Here is a 26113-nt window from a genome sequence, read left to right on the forward strand (position 1 = left end):
ATGAGCATAAACAAAGTGTTAGGACTTATTTATGGATAAAAATATCTCTTTGTGACTAATTCATTACTCAGAAAAGTTAAGCAGGCTATTTCTTCCCCACATCTCTGCACCTCTTTACCTCACTTTCCTTCTTTAAGACACAAAACTGCCTTGAGTTTTTGGCCATCTGATCTGATATGGCTGTATTATGTGACTCTGTTATACAGGCATTTTGTTTTACTGTGCTCCTGTGAAATGTCTTGGGACATTTCATCATGTGCTATAGAAATGTAGGTTGTTATTAGAATCTACACACAAGAGAAGAGCAGACACTCAAGCATTTCTCATAATTAAGTAGAAAAATATCATACGGTCATGACTTTATCCTGTTTCCAGATGCCATGCTGATAAATGAATTGGCAGAAAGGAAGTGCAGTCCCCAAAAGAAAACACTGACTAAAATTCATCTTTTGTTCATTAGATAAGTATTCAACTTTCAAACGGCAATGAAAGAACGTTCTCTTTGGTTCAAATACACTATCCTGAAAGATTGTTTTGCGCAGTTAAAAAAAGATGCCTCTTTGAAGTATAGCAAAATAAATGAGTGGTGATTCAGGGCTGGGTTGGCAATGTTTAGCAGATTACATATTCCGCTCCCCACTGAAGCCAATTAAATTATTTATCAAGCTTGTTGCATTCAGTGGAGTCTTGCAGGGACAGTGGTAGTGTCCTTACCTCTAGATCAGAAGATCTGAGCTCAAGATCCACCTGTCCCAGCATGGTTTCAGTGTTTGATTAAAATAATTGATGATCATTGGGTACATCTGTAACAGATTGTGACATTTTGAAGGATATATGGGGGATTATCTCCAGGAGGCCTACTGTACAGGACATTGGTTAGGCCACCTTTGAAATACTGCACTCAGTTACAGTCTCCTTGCTATAGGAAAGACGTGTGAAACTTGAATATGTTCAGAAAAGATTTGCAAGGATGTTGCCAGGATTGTAGGGTTTGAGCTATAGAGAGAAGCTGAATAGGCTGGGGCTATTTTGTCTGGACGTCAGAGGCTGAGGGCTGACCTTATTAGCGGTTTATAAAATCATAAGGGCATGGATAGGTTGAACAGACAAGATCTCTTCCCCAGGATAGGTGAGTCCAGAACTAGAGGGTATAGGCTTCAAATGGGAGGGGAAAGATTTCAAAGGGACCTAAGGGGCAACTTTTTCATGCAAAGGGTGGTGCATGTATGGAATGAGTGCCAGAAGAAGTGGTGGCAGCTGGTATAATTACAACATTTAAAAGGCACTTGGATGGATATATGAATAGAAAGGGTTTGAAGGGATATAGGCCAAGTGCTGGCAAATGGGACTAGATTAATGTAGGATATTTGGTCAGCATGGACGAGTTGGACCGAAGGGTCTGTTTCCCGTGCTGTGAAGTTGTATGACTCTGTGACTCTAAGGCTGGTGAGTACAGATTGGAGGACCCTTCATAGCTGGACCAGGACATCACCCCTGACTTCAGAAGAGGGTCAACAGAGCAACTCACAGGAACTGAGGAGAGTGGATATTTTAATCATTGCTGATTCCCTTAAGTGTACCATTGACTGCACCCATGAGCCCACCAAGATCCTGGGTGACTATCTGTCAAATGAACAGACTTTTACTCCCTTACCGTTTAACTGTTTAACCCTACAACCTGCATAGATGGGATCCTAGGGACAGAAAATTTCTCTAGAAAAGATGATTACTTTAAGGGAACCTCAGAAAGTTGTTATACAATCAATGCCATCTACTCAGATGGAGAACCAGTGAACAGTGATTGGGCTTCTGAAAGTGATTCTGCACCCAGACTGATCAGACAGTGCCATGCAATGGCCTCTTGTCAGGATCAATGGTCTGCTGTGTAAAGAGGTGCAGTCCTTGAGGACAGAGAAGTGCTGGAAGAGGATAGATCAGGAATGAGACAGGAGTAGGGCGAAGATGGTGGAAGTTGGCACCAAGGTGCCCATGCTCCATGAGCAGGTAATCCTCTCCTGCCACTCTCTGAAGTGAGACATAGCTTCAGTCAGGTGTCAATCCTTCAGTTCTGCTCTGAAATATGACTTATCTTCAGAGCTGTGGAACACTTTGGCATCATCATCAGAGAACAATTAGCAGCTTCAATCATGGGGAGGATACAGAAAGCCCACATTCCATTTGATACCCACCTGTTCCCACTCCCACTGCCTGCAAAAAGGAAATGCATCTCGATACCACTTAAGACTTGCTCACACGGAAATTGTGATTTAAATCAGATTCCCACGAGAGGCAAAGTTTCTGACCCAAAAACGATTCCAACTCCTGATTCCTGCCTCCGTGGAAAAAAATAATCAGCTCATTGAGGAAAAGCTAAGTGCTTTCCTACAGAGATCAAGGAAAGCTGGAAAACTAGAACTTCATACCATACATCTACAAATAGCAAGTTATTTTCCAGTGTGCCATCTGGTGAGGGGAGAAATATGCAATGGATTGAAACTCGAAAAGGTGAGAAGGATACCATCAAAGAAAGAGGCTGGGCACATTTGGAATGAAACTGTGATCAGCATTTCTTCCTCCTTAAGAAGTTTCGAGATCAAAGAATGCTCGAGATTACTTGTTTGAGCTTGTGCACCACAGGCACAGGCCAGTGATAAGGAAAATTTGATCAACTCCCTAGATAAATCATCTTTTTTCTTTTGAACAGATGTTTTCCATTATCTGATAAGTTTCTGCTTCAGTTTCTGCCATAAAGAAACCATGTCTTGGATGTTGCCATTTTATTGGAAGCTATATGCTTAGATTATAACCTTCGATGTTTCTTCGTAAGGATGCAAATGAACTACTCTTGTGACTAAAAATTAGCATTAATAAACCTTTGAACTGAAAACAAGGAATACAGTTAAGGTGGATGATGCACATAAGCAGTTTCGGGAATATACTTTCCAGTGACGTCTCCAGAGGCTATTTTCAGATTGAGCCCTGTGGACTTTCCTGTTTGAAGATGCAGTCCTGTGGTGTTGATCTGCCTATTATACTGTTTGTTGGCCTAATTGAGCAATAAAATAAAAGATTGGAATGATTGCCAAACCATCCAGCCTGTGTTATAGAAGATCCTTGGAACAGAAATAAGAGTTGCTTATATAGCCAGAGTTGATCTTGCATCACACATTTTACTAATCTATGACAAAAATGATACAACAGATTAAATCAAATGCAAAAAATGCAATGAAATAGCTATGTAGAATTAGTGAGATTGTGCAAACTACCTTGGTTAGATGAATGCATTTAACAAAGGTTAATTAGCCATATTTAATCAAAATTTTAAAAAGCTAGTCACAATTTACAAGTTATTTACACAATATTGAGAGAAATGTGAAATAATTTAGAAGCAAAGAACCAGGAGTTGGCCATTCAGCCCTTCAAAATGGTTCTAAGATTCAATTATATCATGGATGATTTGTATCTAAAGTTTATCTATCCACTTTGTTCTCTTTTAATTAATTTGTTTATTAGATTTGGAAGTCGCTCATTAGGCCAGCATTTCTTGTCTATTCCTAATTAACCCTAGGGCAGTTAAAAGTCAAACCGTATTGCTGTAGGCACGGCAGATTTCCTTCTCTGAAGAACATTATTGAAGCCGATGGGATTTTAATTAAAAAATCAAGGTTGGCTTACAGTCACGATTAGGCAAGCTCTTGAAACTCTAGATTGTTGTTGAGTACAAATTCCATCAGCTACAATGGTAGGATTTGAACTCACGCCCAGGACATTAGCTTGAGGCTAATCTAATTACATTTCCACAACATCACTGTCTCTAGCTGCAATGGAGTAATTAAGAGTGAAGAATAATCTATGCATTTTGGGTTTTGCTGTATGTGAGATTTCCTCAATGTAATTGGTTGTTGAGCTAGTTAATTCTATCACTGCTACTGAACACTGGGATTCTTCATTACAGTTGGTGACTGAATCAAATGAATATTAGGAAAAGTGAAATCATGCCACGCAAGTTGTCGAATGTTAATGGGAAGTTTCACTTGAAGTGAAAATGCAATCCTTCTACTGAATAGACCATCCGCCACTCATTGTTTTCCAAGTTTTTCACAGGATATTGGCACCATTGGTTAGGCTAGTCTTTATTATTCATCCCTAATCACCACCCATTTGCTGATTGAATCATGGAATTCCTACAGCATGGAAAAAGTCCATTTGGCCCATCAAGTCTGCAATAACCCTCTAAAGAACATCCCACCCCAACCCAGTCCACTACACTATCCCTGTAACCCAAATTTACTATAACTAATCCACCTAGTCTGCACATCCCCTAGGAACTACAAGGCAATTTAGCATGGTCTATTCACTTACCTTGCACATCTTCAGACTGTAGGAGGAAACCGGAGCACCCAGAGGAAACCCACAAAGACACAGGGAGAATGTGCAAACTCCACACAGACAGTCAATGGAGGGAAGAATCGAACCTGGGTCCCTGGTGTCATGAGGCAGCAGTGCTAACCTCTCAGCCATAGTGCTACCCATACTGAGCCTATTTGAGTTTTCACTAATACGGAGGGTATCCATAATTTCTTGATGACAAGATTGATTTAAAAAAAGGTTCCTCTTCAGCTGATGTAATTCTTTTTAACACAATTCCACAAGACTTTACGATTAGGCTCCCATCATTGTCAGTATTGTCAAGGACAACTAGGGATGGACAATAAGTACTGGCTCTGCTGGTGTTGTACACATCCCAAAACAAATATAGAAAAATAAATAGAAGGATTGTAACTTTTTGGATTCAAGTTTGAACACTGTCATTGATTGATCTTCTGCAGTCAGGCTTGAAGAGAAAGGGAAAATCCCATTTGGAGATAAATATATATTCCACATTATCTTTGCTTATACAAAAGAAGTATCATGAACCAGTGTTTCTCTTTGAGGCTGCCTCATCCTCCCAGACTAGCCCAGCTGCTTTCCAACTTGAAGAAAGTAATTGAAGAAGAGACAGCTGTAAAAACAAAAGAAATAATGTAGGGTAATTAAATAGAGATCATAACAGCAGACATTATAACAGCCTAGATGGTTCTTCTCTTGTCCTAAGGAATTCTACTATATCCCTCAGGAACTTTTATGATCTTACAGAATACTTCCAAATGTGTTCAGAACACATCAGTCTGAACAAGAAGAGCATTTCAAAACAATATACTAGAAATTTTTGAAGACGCCAAGGTAACCTTTTAAGTAATTTAAGCATTGTAAATCAGAGAAAAGGCCAGCAAATGATCACCCCAAGTTATTAACATTTGTTAAACTGAGAGATGTTGATAATTCAATTTGGCAAATTTTTAACACAACTTCATATAGAACTAAGTGACTTTTTTTGTATATTCAACACACACTTGAAATATGCATGTACCTGTGATATCACAAACATAGTTTGTGTATAGGTGCCAACATGGATTTTAAATGTGTTCATTCAATCACTGTACACAGCATATTAGCCTTTAAGTAAAATGATATCTAACATTGACAGCGAACTTAAACTTCAGCCTGTCAAGGTTATCTTTCATAGGGGCCACAAAATGACTTGTTGTATTGTAGACCGATAATACATTTTTCTTTCATTTTGAGTGTTTTAATACTTATAAATATTATTACTAACTGATTTGAGTCTTTTAAGTGTATTGCATTTAAGGTATTCATTGCATGTTATGTCATTTAAAGTTTCAAAAGAAAGAACTTGCACAATGTTTAAATTAACACTTGGCTTGTGAGCTCTATGAGTCAATCGCATTCTCGCTCGAGTAAATAGTGACAGCATGAATTGGACATAAGTGTGCGTAAATGCCTGTCTTAGCACATCTGTAAAACAACACAAGTCAAATTGCAGGAAGACTGTAGAACTTCTCACATATAACATTTAAAAAGAACGCTCATTGGCAAGAATTTTAAACATCATGACATGAAGGTGTTGGATGAAGCATTGACAATGCCTTTAAACACATGACACAGTGTTTTTTCCAATTTGGGAATTCTAACTTTGTGCTTGGTTTCAAGGAATTGTCCCATGAAGTTTATTTAACTGAACATGCTTAAATGAAATCTTTCACCTTTACCATTTTGCCTTCTATATAATTGGTGGGCATGGTGTCCATTCGTTATAAAATTCTAAATTTTCTGCCATTATTAGGTGCTAACCACATTGTGAGCCTGCTCTGTGATTGGCATTGTGAGCAATGTGTTTTGTCAGTGTGATTTGTTTATATTCCATAATCTCTCTGTTAAGAGACACAGCAACAGAAAGAAGTTGAATACAACTGTTACTAATTTCATTCAAGCATCTGCTGAGAGAAGGACAAGATGCAATGAGTTGCTCAATAGTGGGATTGACTGACAGAGCTTTCCATCCCTCAACATTATCTTAGTAGCAAGAAACAACTTTACATTGAAATCACATAATGCAACAATGCAATTTCAGATAATAGCAAATTCCATAGATGGAAATGTGAGGATTTGCTTCTACCTTCCTTAATGACTTTGTGAAGTGATACAGAATGGTGAGGTACAACATAAACAACTCATGTGCTCATGGAGGAGAAGTGTTCAGGATAGTGTTGGGGGAGGGGGAAAGCCAGAACATGGAGTCGGTCTTGTAGAGATTGTAGCGAGGTCAGGCAGCTGATCAGCTCTGCAATCTTGCCACATCCTGTCTTGAATGGTGGTGGACAATTAAACAACTGACTCTTAGAGGAGGAGACTCCACAAATATCCCTACTCTCAATGCTATGGGAGCTCAGGACACCAGTGTAGAAGATGAGGCTGAAGCATTCGCAACAATCTTCAGCCAGCAATGCCAAGATTAGATTAGATTACTTACAGTGTGGAAACAGGCCCTTATGCCCAACAAGTCCACACCGACCCGCCGAAGCGTAACCCACCCAGACCCATTCTCCTACATTTACCCCTTCACCTAACACTACGGGCAATTTAGCATGGCCAATTCACCTAACCTGCACATTTTCAGATTGTGGGAGGAAACCGGAGCACCCGGAGGAAACCCACGCAGACATGGGGAGAATGTGCAAACTCCACACAGAGAGTCGCCTGAGGCGGGAATTGAACCCGGGTCTCTGGCGCTGTGAGGCAGCAGTGCTAACCACTGCGCCACCGTGCCGCCCCCAGATGATCCATCTGGATGATCCATCTTGGCCTCCTTCAGTGGTCTCCATCACCGCAAATATCAGTCCTTAATCAATTCAATTCACTTCATGTGATATCAACAAAAGGTTGGAGCACTGGCTACTGCAAAGGCTATGGACCCTGACAATATTCCAGTAATAGAACTGAAGATTGTGCTCCAGAAATGCCACTTCCATAATTCTTCCAGTACAACGACAACACTGGCATCTACTTGACAATTTGGGAAATTACCCAACTATGTCCTGTACACAAAAAGCAGGACAAATCCAGCCCAGTCAACTGCCCACCCATCAGTCAACTCTCGATTATCAGTAAAAAGATGGTTATCATCAACCGCAATAAAGCAGAATCTGCTAAGCAATAACCTGTTCAATGATGCCCCATTTAGGTTCTACCAGCTCTTGACATCATTACAGCCTTGGTTCAAACATGGACAAAGGAGAGCTGAATTCCAGAGTGAGGTGAGAGTGACAACCCTTGACCTACAAAACCAGTCAGAAGCTAGGACTGCTGCAGCAAGTAAATTTTCTCCTGACTCCCCAGACCCCATCTGCTATCTACAAGGTGTAAGTCATGATGGAATACTCTCCACTAGCCTGGATGGATGCAAATCCAACACTACTGTAAAAGCTTGACATCATCCAGGACAAAGTAGCCTTCTTGATTAGCCCCACATCCACAAGCAAACACTCCCTCCACCAGAGCTCAGAAGCAGCTATGTATATCAACTACAAGATGCACTGGAGAAATTCACTAAAGATCCTTAAACAGCATCTTCAAAACATACAACCTCAGCCACAAGAACAAGGGCAGCAGATGTATGGGAAAACCACTACCTGCTCCTTCCCCAACAAGCCACTCACCATCCTGACTTGGAAATATATCACATTTCCTTTACTGTAGCTGGGTCAAAATCTTGAAAATCCCTCCTCAAGGGCATTGTGGATCTACCTACAGCAAATGGACTGTAGTGGTTTAAGAAGCCAGCTCACCATCAGCTTCTTAAGGGCAACTAGGGGTGGATAATAAATGCTGCTAAGCCAGAGATGCACACATCTCATGAGTGAATAAAAAAAGCTTATTTATAAAAAGATCCTTGTTAGATTCTGGTCAGAATAGCAGGATCGGATGGAAATTTGCATTTTTGCTGCAGGATTGATGAAGTCCCATTGACCATTGTCACTGGGAAGGGTTAAAATTGGCCTCTGCCCAAATTAAATTATTCCTTCAGGAAAGGAAATGCACAGTTAAGGATTCATCTTTCTAGATCTAAAGTCAGTATTTGAATAAGAAAAGCTTTAACCAAAAGCATTTCCTCAAAATATATTCTTTGATTTTCTTTGGGCTACTTCTGTGAGCAATTATGTATTTATTACTCAGCTAGAAAGACCTAGGGAGCCAAGGAGACCCACAGCAGTTCAGAAAGATTTGTGAGTAAATTCATTGTATGCTTTTAATGTTATGTTAAATGACGTGTTTAAACTATAACTCTTAAGTCTAAATTTACCCTAATTCCTTCTTTTTTGGCTTACTTTTTATTTTACTGCAGTGTGCAAGTAATATTTTCATTAAAATTCTGTAAGTCTTTATTTCTCATTTCATTCTTTGATAGAATTACTTGAAGGGTTGAGTGAAAAACTTTGTTTGCCATTTTGAAAAATAAAACTAATCAGACGTTGAACAGTATTTCTGTTACAAATTTGACTCTGCCCTTTTGTTTTGGTTTCACATTCCATCCATAACTGACAATTTCAATATTTGAAGTTTGTCAAACATTTTCAACATTGTCTGATTTATACATTGGAACAAACCACCAAGTTACCATATGGATGGTTACAACTTTGAGAAGCTGCAAAGCTCATTACCATTGCAGGGTGTTTTATGAATAGAGTATTTTATAAAAAAAAGTAAAGTCCAGAGAACTAACCAATTATTAATCTGACAAGTTGGTGCATTATTCTTAAAGAAAATTTCCAAATCTTAAACCAAAACCCAGGAAAAAAATGAAACCAAAAATAAATCTTATATTGTCAAATGTGTTCTGTTGTAAGTAGATAATTGTAATGCAGGAAACTTAGTTTTGCATACCGTTTATTTCTAACCAACTTTGTTGCCAAATATCTTTATTTATTTCACCATGAAATAAAGGAACATTCTAACCTGAGAAATTAAGTTATGGTTGGACTTCCTCTTGCTTCTCTGTTTTTGGAAACTACCTAAATGCCTTGCTGCTCATGAACTGCTGAAACGTGTGTGTAACCAGACTGAAAATATAATGGGCTGAATTTTAGGGTTTTAATTTTTAGAGGGAAAGCCTTTGCATTCCTGCGTCTATAACCAGATTCCTGATGAAGGGCTTTTGCCCGAGACGTCGATTTTCCTGCTCCTCGGATGTTGCCTGACCTGTTGCATTTTTCCAGCACCACTCTGATCTTGACTCTCTAACCAGAGCTGAGTTTGGCCTCCTTTCTGATGCAATCTTCCAGAGGTGGCCAGTTAAACACCCCATCTTTAGAATTGCCACACATTAGAAATAATGGGCAGTCTGAGAAAATGAGAGGGTGAAGCTGAAAGAGTAATGTAAAGGATGGCTGTCTGTCTTCACCTGTGGCTATTGTGAGAGCCCTGAGGAAGTGAACAATGTGCTGGAGTAAGGGAATGAATGCGAGAGGAAGCTGAAGGTGACAGAAGGCACAAAACCATCCTGAGTGCTGTACTTCACAGCAGTGCCCACTGTAATAATAAGCTTCTGTCTATAGATTATGAAGACTTGTTGTTTTTACTAGGTGCCATTTGCCCCTAATTGTCCTACCACATAGACTGCTAGATCTGTGAGCTGTTGGGTTTAAGGACACTGCGCAGATTCCCTTCTGCAAGCATTTCATTTTTATCCGATAGTTGCCTCATTTGCAAAATCAATTCCCACCATGTACTGCTGTGTGGATACTGATATTACAGTCAGCCTGGGGCCCCTAGATGAACATAGAACAGTACAGCACAGTACAGGCCTCGATGTTGTGCCTATATTTTATCCTACACAAGATCAAACTGAGCTACTGTCATCCATGTGCCTATCCAAGAGTCACTTAAATATCCCTAATGTATCTGACTCTATTACCATTTCTGGCAGTACATTTCATGCACCTACCACTCTCTGTGTAAAGAACCCACCTCAGACATCCCCCCTAAACCTTCCTCCAATCACCTTAAAATTATGCCCCCTCACGTGGCCATTTCTGCCCTGGGTAAAAGTCTCTGGCTATCCACTCCATCTATGCCTCTCATCATCTTGTACACCTCTATCAAGTCACCCCTCATTCTTCTTCGTTCCAATGAGAAAAGCCCTAGCTCCCTCAACCTTTCTTCATAAGACATGCCTTCCAGTCCAAGGCAGTATCCTGGTAAATCCCCTTTGCACCCTCTCTAAAGCTTCGACATCCTTCCTATAATGAGGCGACCAGAACTGAACACAATATTCCAAGTGTGGTCTAACCAGAACATTATAGAGCTGCAGCTCAATCACCCTGCCAAAGAAAAACAACCCTATCAACTTATTAGCAACTTTAAGAGATCTATGGACGTGGATCCCAAGATCCCTCTATTCCTCCATATTGCCAAGAATCCTGCCTTTAATCCAGTAATCTGCATTCAAATTCAACCTTTCAAAATGAATAACTTTACACTTTTCCAGGGTGAACTCCATCTGCCCAGTTCTGCATCCTGTCAATGTCCCATGGCAACCTACAACAGTCCTCCACAGTATTCGCTATTCCACCAACCTTCATGTCATCGGCAAACTTATTAACCCACTCTTCCATTTCCTTATCCGAGTCATTAATAAAAATCACAAAGAGCAGAGGTCCTAGAACACCACTGGTCACTGAGCAACAGGCTGAAGCAGCCAGAGAGATGGGAGCATATCTACAAATTGTTGTAATTCATTTCTCTCACATGTTTTTGCAATGCATTGCTGCTCCACCACCTTCAAATTTTCCTCAATGGGCCTGGGAAAACTCCTCTTGATAAAACTAGTCAAAATGTGTTAATATGGCTAAAGGTTGAAAGTTCCCGCATTTTGGCTTTTTGTCATTTTCCTTGATTTTCATAGAAAGTTTCAATCTATGAGGCTTAGTGATTTTTCTCATACGTTTGTCCCAAATTTGCCTTATCGAGAACCAACCACACCAATATGGTGCCTCTTTCATTCAATGTTAGCCCATTCTCCCACTCAACATTGCAGGAAGTGCCTGCCCCTGCCAGGATATCCCAGCATTCCCACCAGCATCTCCATTGTGCACTCTGTCAACCTTGGCCACCTGGATCTGTCCTGCACATCCTTGACACTTGCCTCACTTTACAGACTGGCACCTGGAGGTCCTGATGAATGGGGTGGTATGGAGAAGAGCTGCCATCTTCCCCAGGACTAACAAGGGAGCCATAACCTCTAACCTACCAGGCAGGTCTGTGGTTGCCACCTGGGCAACTCTCCAGATAAACGTGCAGCAATGCCAGAGGCAGGGCAATGCCTTTCTCTGTTTCTCCAGGTTCAGTGCCACCATCCTTCACTGTTACCTCACATTCACTGTACTCTGATACTGCACCCATTAACCGTCCAGGGTCATACTATACCACATGTAACTCAGTTTCACCCATGCAACGCTCTCAGAACCATGCATGGTCTTTGTACCTTCTACTCACTCGAGTATAGCTCATTGTTTTTACCCTTCACCCCACACTGTCACTAACAGTTGTGCCAACCATTTCCATCTCCCTCAATCCTTCTCGTTGTCTCACTCCAGGAGAAAGTGGCCCACAGTAGGGTCGAAAGCCAAAGCCTGATATTCAGCTGCTCACCACCATTCCTGATGAAGGGCTTATGCCTGAAATGTTGACTCTTCTGTTCCTCAGATGCTGCCTGACCTGCTGTGCTTTTCCAGCACTACACTTTTCGACTCCTCATCACCCCCAGAGGAGTCAATCCTGACCGTGACTACCCAAGAAGCTGAATGACAGTATGTGTCCCTGGACTGAGATCAGACTGACTACATTGGAACTCCCTGACAGATGGCAGTCCCCTGGACTTGACTGAGTACTACTCCCTTTGACTTTGTGACATGGCCAATTGGTTGATGCACTTGAGGTGTGTTTGCCACTTGGGCTGCTGGTCCATGCTATAGGTGAGAGACTGAGGTTGGTTATTGCCATATAGCAAGTTGCCCACTCCCTTGACAAATGTCTGCTGGCAACCAGGACAGACTGCCAGAGCTTTGTGTCTGCACTGAACAGCAAGACAGGACAGAAGTACTGTTTGCCTTTAACCTATGGTGAAGGGAGTGATGCCTCTACCTTATAACCCTTCATTTCCTTGCTGGTGAAATATCTGTGGAAAAAGTGAGGACTGCAGATGCTGGAGATCAGAGCTTAAAAATGTGTTGCTGGAAAAGCGCAGCAGGTCAGGCAGCATCAAAGGAGTAGGAGAATCGACGTTTCAGGCATAAGCCCTTCTTCAGGAATTCTTCATTCCTGAAGAAGGGCTTATGCCCGAAACGTCGATTCTCCTGCCCCTTTGATGCTGCCTGACCTGCTGCGCTTTTCCAGCAACACATTTTTAAGGTGAAATATCTGTGTCAAGTCTTGAACCTGTCCAACAATGGGGGTCAGTTAACTCAGTTGGTTGGATGGCTGGTTTGCAATGCAGAGTGATGCCAACAACATGGGTTCCATTCCTACGCCGGCTGAAATTACCATGAAGCATGGAGCATGTCCTAAATGTTGATGCCAGACATCCAGGATGGAGATCCACATGATCAACTAATGAACTGGAGTTGTCAGATACCATTCAGACTTTTATATCAGAAATTCTCAGCATTTGGCTTCTATCCACAAGGCGCAAGAATGAGAGCTTCCATCTTAATGAGGTGAGACCAGGTAGTAATGAGATTGATAATGACCAATAATCCCCACTACTGAGTCTCTCATTGCTCACCTGGGTGTTTTCCTTAAGCTCCATCCAAATTTATTTCTTTCCTGGCACATGATCTTGTATTTTGCCCCTGCCTAAAACTATGCTTCCGTTCTGTTATGTCATGAGGTCAACCTGAAAACAGTTACCGGCTGAGGACACTGACAGAAAGTAAACTTCACTTTGCCTGGGACTGTGGACAATGCTGTTCTGCAATCAAGGAAAACAATTGATGGTTGAGCGAAGAGAACTAGAGCCAAACCAACTGGCTTTACCTTCTTACTCTAAGGTGGGAGTGCCGTCTCTCTCGTCTTACTGAGAATAGAAGGATATCTTCTAACTGAGGGAAGAATGTTGGGAGACCACCAAAAGGATGTCAATTGACTCCAAAATGACTACTGCTTTGTGTGATTCCCTTTTATAACATTGTGGTGTTGAGTTGAACGCTAAAAATTGTCTGTATCATAAAATAGCCAATCACAAATGCATTTAGTTTTATAATTTTTTTTATTCAGGGTCTTAGATTGTGTACCACATTGAGTTGGAATATGTCCCATGAAGGGAAGGAAGAGATCAGCACCAGTTTTTAGATAATTCACACAAAAGAACTAATTTATTCGTGTTGATATTTCCACTTCTGTTAATCCAAGAGACTAAATGTATGATTCAAGAAGAGACTGATACAGATTAAAGCTACAACTGCATTTTGCAATTCTTTTATAAATAATTTATGACAGCAAATAAATGAATACATTGCAGCACCATGAAGTTAGGCGAAAGGGATTACCAGGGATTAACATCATATTCACAAAATGTTTGCCTGGTCACAAAAATGTCATCTACAAGCTTTCTTAACTTCACCCCTAACAACTGTAAGAATGGAATAGACAAACAATCTTTTGCCTGTTGATTGTGGTGCCTCCTGTTGGCATCCCTGTGCCAATCAGAGTTCTCTGCATTCCCCCTAAGGTAATCTTGGAAGAGCAGAGTCTGATTAGAACAAGTCAACATGGATTTAGTAAAGGGAGGTCATGCCTGACAAACCTCCACTCCTATGTCTTATGGTCTTATGGTCTTATAATCTCCCTTTCCTGCATTTCTCCTCCCCCACTGCCTTATCTCAAATGATCCTCCTTGCCAGTTTCCTTTGCATCTTGTTTCCCATTGCTCATGGTACTGTCGGGTGTGAGAAGGCTGGTCAGCAGCTCTCTGAAGCAGAACATTCTATCGCATCAGACCACAAATCTTACCTCAAACTAATTCATGGCCTGACATCTAATTGCAGGTCATGCCAATCAAATGGGGTTGGGTCCCTGCATTGTAACATTGTAACATCCACACAGTATTCTCTTCCGTGTCTTAACTCTGTTACTTTGTCTAAAATGAGATCAGCCCTGCTGAATTATTTTTGGATTAGATTCCCTACAGTATGGACACAGGCCACTTGGCACAACAAGTCCACACCAACCCTCCGAAGAGTAACGCACCCAGACCTATTCCCTCATCCTAATACACCTAACACTCTGGGCAATTTAGCATGACCAATTTACCTGACCTGCATATCTTTGGATTGTGGGAGGAAACCCACACAGATACTGGGAGAATGTGCAAACTCCACTCAGACAGTCACCCAAGGGAGGAATTGAACCCAGGACCCTGGCACTGTAGGGGGAACAGTGATAACCACTGAACAACCCTGCCGCCCTTTTTGTCTAATGGATATTTCCCCAGAATTCAGATCATGAAAGATGCAATCTCAATGGGAACGATTACGAATGGAAATTGCTTGTTTCAGAATAGCTTAGAGCTGAAACATGAGCTGATTAGTAACTCAATATAACAGAGCTCGTGAAATATGCAGTCTTGCCCTTTTTACCTGCTTAAACGTCTCTGTGCTAAATCTTCCTTTTTTTCAGCTAAGTCCAAGTTGCATTAGGCTTTTGGAGGGTTTTTCACCACGTGACCTAGTGAGTTTAATCATGGTATGTTATACAACTCACCTCATGAATTACCTGTCACAATGTTGTCCCTCATGTTTGATTTCTACCTCATCTTCTCATGAGCCGCTCACTAAGCAACTTTCATTCAGCAGATATTTGCCTAAAGATGAACATCCTTTGTATCTGCCCCACCTTCAAAAGGCCACAGTGCACCTGGAGGACCACTGTTATCTCAAAGCTGTCCTGTGGATTGATGGGCACAGTCGGAACATTGCAGAGAAGGGATGGATAGCACCATGATTCTCCCACTGATAACTGGAGGTGCTGGGGGACAGGATGGTCCAGAGGAGAAGCTTCTTATTGCTGTTGGTCCAGAGGAAGGTGGTACCACCAGATGCTGCCAGTCTGATCCATGTTTGCCAGCTGGGTGATTGCATTTTTCAGCAGAAACAGCTAGCCCTGGAGAGCAGTTTGCTTAGCGGCAAGATGGAGATGGCCCAGCGAAAGAAGCAAGCTATGTCAACTTGGTATACATTCTGGTTTCCATGGTGAGTTTTCCCAACAAACAGCTTGTTGGGCAAGATTGGTAAGATAGAAAATTATTGGGGCATGTTGGTCCATCAGCAAGGGCTGATTAACAGGCAATAATCTCCCGTACTTGACAACAAGCATGAAACTTATCACATTGCTTGTGAGAAGCAGGAAAGATAGAGTGTGATGCTCCTAACATCAAGGTGGTGCTCATCCAACTTCTTGTCCAATTCTGCCACACATCTTACTCACAGTGCTCGCACCCCTATAATATTTTGCTCTGCATTACTTTTCTTTGTTGGTCAATGGCATTTATCCTACAGTCCCTTTGTATAGAACAGAAATCAAAACTATTGCTTGCCTGGAGCAAAGTAATCAATATAGTTGAATTGGAATTATCTATTCAATCAATTCAACAATCAGGGACATACTTACTGGTATCAATGTTAACTACATTTCACTTGAGTTTTCAAATTCTATTACTAGATTGGGCAAGGTTATTGCAGAATTTAACTTTTTAGCTACAATACTGCTACAGTATTGAAGTTAAAAATAATTTTAATGTTTGGACCAAAGTTCAGTCTTCATATGGTTTACAGTGTGGAGGAAAACTCCGGAGCCTTCTGTTGTGTTATCTCTTATGCGCTCTATGTGACTTTAACTTTAAGAGAATTCATGTGGGCAATAATTGCCAGTGTAAGGGCTTTAATTTGCAATGGGACCAGGAAGTCTGTCTGTCTACAAGCTTTCCACTCTAAGCTGACACTGGTCTTGCTGATTGAATGACTCCGCACCTCAGAGGAAGGGCATTAAATTCTGCCTTTTCAATGGGGCTCTGCTTTCCCCACACCTTGATAAAATGTGCCCATTAGGTCAACATTTATGTCAGCACATTCCACATGCACTTCAATGGAGTGCACAAAAATCAGATGTTCTATTACAGCCGTTGCCAAAATTTGTTTCCTCTATCCCAGGATTGTTTAATATCCTGGTAATAATCTATTATTAATCAAATAAAGAACTTGTTGAGGAAGTTTAGACCTTGGGGTGAAGAATAGTTATCTTGCTATATAATGATGTGGAGACTGGGGTGGACAAAGTTAAAAATCACACAGCACCAGGTTATAGTCCAAAAGATTTATTTGGAAGCACTAGCTTTCAGAGCGCCGCTCCTTCTTCAGATAACTAGTGACCCTAACTAGTTACCTGATGAAGGACCAGTGCTCTAAAAGCTAGTACTTCAAAATAAACCTGTTGGACTATAACCTGGTGCTGTGATTTTTAACCTTGTTATAAAAGACACATGTATTTTCTGTTAAGACTCATTGGTAATCTATCCTTCAACACTAAATGGACAGACCAAAACTCAGCATTGAGAAAGGAGGATTGGTGGTAGTGAACGAGACAAATCAGAATATGACTCACTGCAACTCCAAATTTGTCTTCTCATTCTTCTTCACAGATGCAGATCTACCTTCTCATAATACAAGAAGTAACGCATAACTAGTCCAAATTCACTGTGGTTATGTGCTGCATTCATCTGTAAACAGGACACGCTTAGGAAGGTAAAAAAAAATACTGCAGATGCTGGAAATCTGAAGCAAACACAGAAAATGCTGGAGAAACTTAGCAAGTCTGACAGCAATCTGTGGAGAGAGAAACAGAGTTAACGTTTCAAAGTCGTTATGCTGGAAGAAGAATCATACCAGTCTCAAAATGGTAACTCTGTTTCAGTCACTACTGCCAGACCTATTGAGTTTTCTCAACATTCCCTCTGTTTGTTTCATGTTTATGAAGATGTCAGCAACTGTCTGAGTTCTCCATATAATTCCCTTGTACCTACCTCACCTCTTTCCATGCCAGACCATTGCAAAGTATCTTGCATACCATTACTGCTGACAATACATTCCAACTTTGAGCTATGTCACCATACCTTCAGTGACATTTTTGTTTATGTTAAGGTTGCTACCTAAGTACATGTTGTTGTTCTCAGTGCAATGAGACACATTCATTTTGTAGTACAAGTTTAATGTCACACTCTTAGAAGCAAGCACAACTCAATTGGTTAAATGACTCTCCCACTCTGTCTCACTCATTTCCATCAAAAATTTAATTCCTAATATTTTTAGCATGTTCACAACCCTTTTTTAATGACTTTCCTTGTTCAGGCAATCACAGCATACTGTGGAAATCAGTCATTATTTTCAACGACATGACTGTTTATAATTAAATTTCAGAGAAATGTTTCACAGAAAGATTTTGAAACCTATTTGAAAGTCAGTGCTTCTAATAAGGCATGTTGGTATGGCATTGAATTTTTATCAGTATTTAAGAAAGGTCATGACAATCATCACAAAAATTTAAATGTTTCTAAGAAACCAACAATAACTGGCCAAATGACACCTTAAAGATAACCAAATGTTGCATAAGAAAATAGAACAGAAAGGTTCCACCTCAGCACACCCTGGGGCTGGAGATTTTAAGTACCAGCTTAGGCCATAAAATTTACTCTTGGCCTTGATACAGCATTTATCACTTCCATATGATTCCAGCCACTGTTATTTAGTGAGCCAGCTCCACACAAATTGAGGTTGTGAGATAAAGACCCTGCACGTCTTTGGTTTTTTTGTTACCTTCACTGAACTAAGGAGAACCTTGGTCCCTCAGCCACTACTTAATGGATTAAATCTGCAGCCTTCAATTAATCCAGATTCTGACATTCTGAAGATCAAACTTGAGCATTATCAGGTATGGAACATCTTTTGTATTTAATGAGCGGTGAAGCTGCCTTATTTGTGTTCCCAACTCAACACCTCGTTTGTAACAGTCCATTAAAAACTGCACTGGTACTTCATGTTCAAAGACTAAATATTTCTCTCAGCAATGAGGGGCAACCCAATTTTGATCCTATCTAATTTGAGCAAAATAGGTACTTGTACTTATTTTTACACTTCATTGATAAAGTTTTTTAACCAGAAAGAAATCATTTTCACCATGCAGGAGAATTAGTAAATAGGGAACTTAAGTTGAAGATAATTCATAACAAAGCCAAGAGTGAGGGAAAGAGTGAATGCCCTTATATTGCAAGCTGTGGGAATTTGGAATACATTTCCTGAGACTGATAGAGAATATGTTCTATACTAAGGTACAAAAGGGAATTGGATATATACTTATATATTAGCAGGGTTATGAGGATAAAGCAGGGATGTGGGACTAACTGGAAAGCTCTTTAAAAGAGCTGGGGCCAGTGCAATCAGTCAATTTTACAATTACAACATTTATAGAACACCTAGATAGGTACATGAATGCAAAGGGTTTAAAGGAACATGGGCCAAATGCTGGCAAGTGGGACTGGATTAACACCGAATATCTGGTCAGGATGGACAAGTCGGACCAAAGGGTCTGTTGCCATTCTCTACATCCCTATGACTCTATAAGTCCTGCATGATTCTATGAGCATGGAGTTAGTTAATTCATTGACTTTTGAGGGCATTTAGAATATTTTGTTTCATATGTGATATCCAACTGTATTAAAAGATGCAGACTGGGGCTCTTCATTCACAATCTGATATCTGTGTATCTAAATATTCACACATTGGTCTTCATATTCAAGGAGAAGCAACATAGTCAAGGAATTCCTTTGCAATTAATAATGGTGGATGTAGAATAAGGTGCCTCAAAGTTAGGTCATAAGAAATACTAAAGTCTGATTTGGGTCAAAAAATTCCTTCATGCATTTAATTCATAAATCTGTTCCTTTTATAAACATATTTGTGAGTTTGCTAGACAGTACACAGAAGAAATCTTAGTAGTTAAGTACAAGGAGCATATTTATCGTATTTGGCCCTAGTTACGTTACTTGTTTTGATTTGCTTTTATTTGTGTATACAAGAATGTATTTATTTTTAAAACTTAAAACTTAGTTTGATCAAAAACATGTCCAGCCCATTAATGTGTCTCACTGAGAACATTGCAATCAGATGCCTCCTGGATCTATAAGACTTGTTCAAGTGATTTCTCTTCGTTACAAACCGAGAGTTTCTAATGAAGTTTATCTCTGTGACTGAAGGTGGGAAGAAATAATGTTTACATTCCACTTGTCAATCAGTTTGTCTGCAAGTAATTTCTCAGAAGCTAATGGATGGCTTTTAACATAAACATTATATAAAATTAGGGCATGCACAGGGAAGGATTTGATTCATTTTTGCTGAGGATGCTGATCCACTTCCTGGAGTGTTTTGTAATATCCAGCTTCTCGCATTGGGAGATGAGCAATTTTGGGAGATAAAGAAAATGTTGCGGGTTGTTTTATTTAGATTAGTCATTGATTGCTTTAGAATGCTATGGATTGTCAAGTCTTCTGTGGCTTGCTTTATCATGGCTGTCCAAATGTGAGCTGTGTTTTCAGTGCAGGTTATTAGATATGGCTTAGCCTGAAGTCTCTATTGAAATGGCTTCCCTCCTCAGGTTTGTAATTATAGAGCATCCACCAGGCAGGGTAAAGTCCCAAGCAATTGAAATAATGTTCAATCAGCAGGGCAGAGGTTTGTTCTCCACTGAATGCCCAATGAATTTTTCAGTTATGAATTCAGCTTCAAATCTAATGCAGCATGATGATACAAGGAGATGTGTGGCAGATTGATAAGACTGAGTTCAGGGAGTCAAGTTTAAATCTAGAATTATACATTTTTGGTCAGCTTCAGCTTCTTAAGAAGTTCTGCTAACTTACAGGTAACTTTCAGTGTTAACTATTAGCTGTGACCGAAATAGCTGTTAACCAGAGTCCACATGCCTCTGAACTGTGTGTGTTTAGATAGTGCATGAACAAGAACGTGTTGGTTTTGAGAAAATGCTTCATTGCAATAATTAGAGAGAAACACATATTAAAAAGTTAGAGTGAAGCAAGGGACAATGAGCCCACATCTGGTAGTCCTACAGGGAATTGCGAGTCAAGTTTGGTCAATCGTAAGGTAAAGGTAAAGTCAGATAGTCCCAGAGGACCGTAGGGCTGCTCTCTCATTAAATACAATGACTGGTGGTAGTTTAACCTGTGAGTTACCACACCTCAGGCAAATGGGCGAGATTGAATAGGCAGGACCCTCATGGTGACCTCAGTTGGTACCAGAATTGAATGCGCACTTTTGGCTTTACAGATCTTCCAAAAGCCCACGTGACTGCAGCTGCGATTGTGATCTGTGAACTGACTACTCACTCACCTCCTCAACTTCAGTTCATGTCTCACACAGAAGACCAAAAATCTATTGGGGTCAAAACAGTTGTCTGATTGTATTTTAGTGTATGAAGAATGGGAAATAATGAAACCTCATCCGGCTGAGATACAACTGAATTAGGAATTGAATTCTCGCATTGGCTATCCTGCTGTAAGAGCAAAAATCCTCAGAAAATCAGGTAAAAGCAGACAAACAGTTGAAGCATTAATTGAAACTCATCTTCCATAACTTTTCACAAGTGGGTAAAGATTTTTAAAATTACCTCCTCCAAACAAATATCATTTTCAATTCAAGAGGTGACCATAACAGGGTAAAGATTAGTGTATACTCAAAATTATTGTTACCTTTGTTATTTTGTTTATATTTTTATTATGTGTAGAATGTAAGATGAGAAAGACTGCTAAATTAGAGGAACATTTCACTTTTAAAATATTCAAATAACATAATGTAACTTTTAATAAATTTGAGAGTTCCATGAAGGTATTTTCATAACACCAATATATTGACCGCACTGGTACATGTGCCAGACTCTTATTTATTTAAAAGTCAGATATGTTTTAGTGGATGAGCACTCAGCTTCAGAAGCAGGTTAGAATGTTACACAATGAGAACGTAACCTAGATAAAAGACAGGCTATGAGTTCTTACCATGGGTGAGTGCTTTGTGGCTAACACATACCATTGCTGTCTAGACTGTACACTTGAGTACTATTTAATATTTTGACTAAGAAAAAATGTTATTTTTAGTGAAGGAACAGAATGGAATAATTCATAACCAGGAAGTGGATGGACAAAGCAAACACTCTCCCAAAGAACTGAAGACTTTTGTTACCAGTTTGACAAAGGCTGCTACGCTGGTGTTTTAACACTTACTGTTACAGAATAATACACAATACAATGAACAATTGTTTCTGTGAGTTACTTTCCAAGTCGAGTTTATTGATGCACAGTGATCTTTGAAAGGAACAGAAAATGCTAGAAATAGTCAGGCAATATCAGAACTCTGTAAGGTTGCTGTAGAATTTTAGATTCAACCATTCTGTGGACTAACTCAGCTGATGCATCAAGATCTCACTGTGCACCATTTCCTTTCTTAGACTCATTTAGATAAAAATTCAACAATAAAATTCAGTTCACAATTTTGAACACAAAGTGAAACAAAGCACATGAGGACATGGTGGGAAAGTAGAGTTTCGGTTAAAAATCAGCCATAAGTCTTATTGGATGATGAAGCAGGACAGGATCTCCTTGATGTTTCTTTCCAGCTGCACAGGACTCTGAGATCCATGCTCATCAGCAACTTTCAGAACTGGAAGCCAATGCTGCAATCAAGCTGTGTACAGGACTTGCTGCACCCAGCCACATGGCTTACAGGGAATGCTTGGAACAGGCGTTTGAGTCCTCATGATCAAATCCTTATTTCAGTAATTCAGTTCTGGCCTACAATGACGATGCAACATGTATTAAAGAGTGCACTGTTGCCACAGTTGCAAGACAGGTTCCTGAGATGAAGCACATGTTTGAACAGATCAAGAAAAATGAAACTAAGGCCACTGGATATGGTTGAAAGAACCTTGGACATTACTGAGTTGCTTCCAGTCACTTTTTAGAGACTCCCCTTAGTTATTGAGGTAATTGTTGTAGTTGTCCTTTGACATGCATTACTTTAACCGTGTGCAAAGGCATCAATTAGATAACGCTTTACTTTAACCGGTATATCTTTCCACTTGTGCTTTTTGCACAAAGTGAGGTTTCCAGTTTGTCTTGCAGTTTCTAAAAGCAATTCTAAATAAACAAGCCATGGCTCTCATTTGAAAATGGACCTTGATTTTGTTTTAACTGCTGACTTTCTTAGAGGCAAACACTTGAACTGCAAAATGTCTGTAAAGACAACAATAACTCAAAAATATAAAGACTTCTGTGTATTGCAAATAATCTATGGGTTGTGCAGTTTTGGATATTGCCTACATATATAACATATAATCATAGAATTGTGCCCCAAGCTTCCAGCCACTGTTGACCACGAATTAGGTCAATATTTAATTAGGTTGCTCAAGTGATGCTCCCTTGAGCATCTTGCTATCTAAATGTTTTCATTTCATTGCAATGGAGAAAGAGAACTTAATTAGTGGTGCCTCATGGTCTGCCAACATTACAGCTAAGGGTTTAACATGTCTCTTCCTTGAATTTATCCAGTGAATTTGAAAGATATCCAAAAACAGTGAACATATCAATTTAACTAAGTTAAAACTACAACAATAATCAAAACAGTACCAACAGAAATTGGCTGGTCTTGAAGATCCATGTCAGATGCCATATCACTTGCCCTTTACTTCTCCCTAGAACATCTTGACACCAAGAACAGCTACAAAAGAATTCTACTCATTGACTACAGTTCAGCCTTCCCCTGTTATCCCCTCGAGACTGATTACTAAACTTAGTGATCTTGGATTAAGTCCAACTCTCTGCAACTGGATCCTCAGTTTCCTGACCCACAGGCCACAATCAGTGAAGATTGGGGACAATATTTCATTCTCAATAACACTCATAACACTAGAGTCCCCCAGGGGTGAGTACTCAGCCCCCTACTGTACTCACTGTATACCCATGACTGCGTCACCAAATACCAGACTAATGCCTTTTACAAGTTGTCTGATGACACCACCATAGTTGGTCGAATGTCAGATGGCGACGAAACAGACTACAGACAGAAGGTGGAAAATCTAGAAAAATGGTGCATTGAGAGCAACATATCCCTCAATGCCAGCAAACCAAGGAACTCATTATTGACTTTCGGCAGGATGTTAGTCAGCCCCCTACACATTAACAGCACAGAGGTGGAACGAGTGGAGAGTGTCAAGCTCCTGGGAGTGGTCATCCACAACAAGCTTTCTTGGACTCTTCATGTGGATGCACTGGTTACAAAGGCCCAATAACACCTTTTCTTTCTCAGGCAGCTGAGGAAATTTGGCATGGCAACCAATATGCTTGCCAACTTTTATAGGTGTGCCATCGAGAGCATTCTGTCTGTTTGTATCACTACCTGGTATGGCAAATGTACCATTCAAGATCGGAGACGGTTATAGAGAGTGGTGAATGTGGCCCAGACAATCACAAAGACCAACCTCCCATCTGTAGAATCAGGCCCACTGTCAAGGAAAGGCCGCCAGCATTCTTAAAGATCTATCCCACCCTGGCAATGTTTTTCTACAACCTCTACCACTGGGGAGAAAGTACAGAAGCCTGAACACACACACCAGCTGGTTTTGCAACAGTTTCTACCGTAATGTTGTTAGAATATTGAATGGACTCACAAACTCTTAACATTTGCCTGTACCTGTGTTTTTGTTTTTGCTGCTGTTTACCTATTATTTGCAAACTATGCTACTTAACTATGAGATCTGCCTGTATTGCTCGCAAGACAAAGCTTTTCACTGTGCCTTGGTACATGTGACAATGAATTCAATTCAATTCAATTCAATTCAATTCAATTCAATTCATTGCATTCATCTGAATTATTGATGCTGTAGGTCAATATTCAGTGAATCTTGATTTGGAAAACTGCAGAGAGATCTCAACAGTGAAAGCTCCCAGAATTGAGGGAAAAGCTTACCTTGCTCTCTCAGCTTCATGTTATTCTACATTACTAAATGACAGAGTAAAACTGCATAATTATAATCATATGAATTGAACTTAATCTCAAAGCAGATGTAATTCCAACCCTAAAGAGTCCTTAAGAATCTGCTGAGATTTTGGAAGAAATTCATGTTCAATGAAACGATATATTTCACTACATTCGATTTATCCTGTAAGAGTTTGCTTTTGCTTCTGAGACTTTTCTTTCAGTTCTTGCAAAGTTTTGATGTTGTTCCTGAAAAACATTTAAGATGATCACAAAATAAACAATCAAATCAAAATAAGTTCAGTAATATACTCTCATGGCCCATCTCATCAAATGCAGCAGCACATCAATGTGAAGATTCATTGGAGAATAAACATATTGGTGCCAATATCCCATTCACAGTCAGAATTCTTAAAGACAACAAATGTAGTTTTAAACATTACATTCAATAGACAATAGACAATAGACAATAGGTGCAGGAGTAGGCCATTCTGCCCTTCGAGCCTGCACCACCATTCAATATGATCATGGCTGATCATCCTTAATCAGTATACTTACCTCCATAACCCTTGATTCCACTATCCTTGAGAGCTCTATCCAACTCTTTCTTAAATGAATCCAGAGACTGCACCTCCACTGCCCTCTGGGGCAGAACATTCCACACAGCCACCACTCTCTGGGTGAAGAAGTTTCTCCTCATCTCTGTTCTAAATGGTCTACCCCGTATTTTTAAGCTGTGTCCTCTGGTTCGGCACTCACCCATCAGCGGAAACATGTTTGCTGCCTCCAGAGTGTCCAATCCTTTAATAATCTTATATGTCTCAATCAGATCCCCTCTCAGTCTTCTAAACTCAAGGGTATACAAGCCAGTCGCTCAGTCTTTCAGCATAAGGTAGTCCTGCCATTCCAGGAATTGACCTCGTGAACCTACGCTGCACTCCCTCAATAGCCAGAATGTCTTTCCTCAAATTTGGAGACCAGAACTGCACACAGTACTCCAGGTGTGGTCTCACCAGGGCCCTGTACAGCTGCAGAAGAACGTCTTTGCTTCTTTACTCAAACCTTCCTTTTATGAAGGCCAGCATGCTATTAGCCTTTTTCACTACCTGCTGTACCTGCATGCTTACCTTCATTTACTGGTGTACAAGAACACCCAGATCTCTCTCTCCTGCCCCTTTACCTAAATTGATTCCATTTAGGTAGTAATCTGCCTTCCTGTTCTTGCCACCAAAGTGGATAACCATACATTTATCCACATTAAGCTGCATCTGCCATGCATCTGTCCACTCACCTAACATGTCCAGGTCACCCTGTAATCTCCTAACATCCTCCTCACATTTCACCCTGCCACCCAGCTTAGTATCATCAGCAAATTTGCTAATGTTATTACTAATACCATCTTCTAAATCATTAATGTATGTTGTAAAAAGCTGCGGTCCCAGCACTAATCCCTGCGGTACCCCACTGATCACTGCCTGCCATTCCGAAATGGAGCTGTTTATCACTACTCTTTGCTTCCTGTCAGCCAACCGACATTCAATCCAAGTTAGTATTTTGACCCCAATACCAGGCACCATAATTTTGCTCACTAACCTCCTATGTAGGACTTTATCAAAAGCTTTCTGAAAGTTCAT

The 26113-nt window shown here is 40.3% G+C and overlaps 1 protein-coding gene across 2 annotated transcripts in view; it reads left to right on the top strand.

Moving 5' to 3' along the window:
• Positions 1-8592: 8592 nt before the first annotated feature.
• LOC122563123 (decorin-like) overlaps positions 8593-26113 on the top strand; it is a 76158-nt gene continuing 58637 nt past the window's right edge. The window contains exon 1 of one of the 2 annotated variants that reach the window (XM_043716571.1): positions 8593-8624. The gene's annotated coding sequence lies outside the window, so the exon portion shown is untranslated. Of the gene's footprint in view, positions 8625-18292; positions 18376-26113 lie in introns of those variants that run through there. The other variant, XM_043716570.1, reaches the window with a different exon arrangement.

Source organism: Chiloscyllium plagiosum, chromosome 26, assembly GCF_004010195.1.
Source record: "Chiloscyllium plagiosum isolate BGI_BamShark_2017 chromosome 26, ASM401019v2, whole genome shotgun sequence".
Taxonomy (NCBI): Eukaryota; Metazoa; Chordata; class Chondrichthyes; order Orectolobiformes; family Hemiscylliidae; genus Chiloscyllium; species Chiloscyllium plagiosum.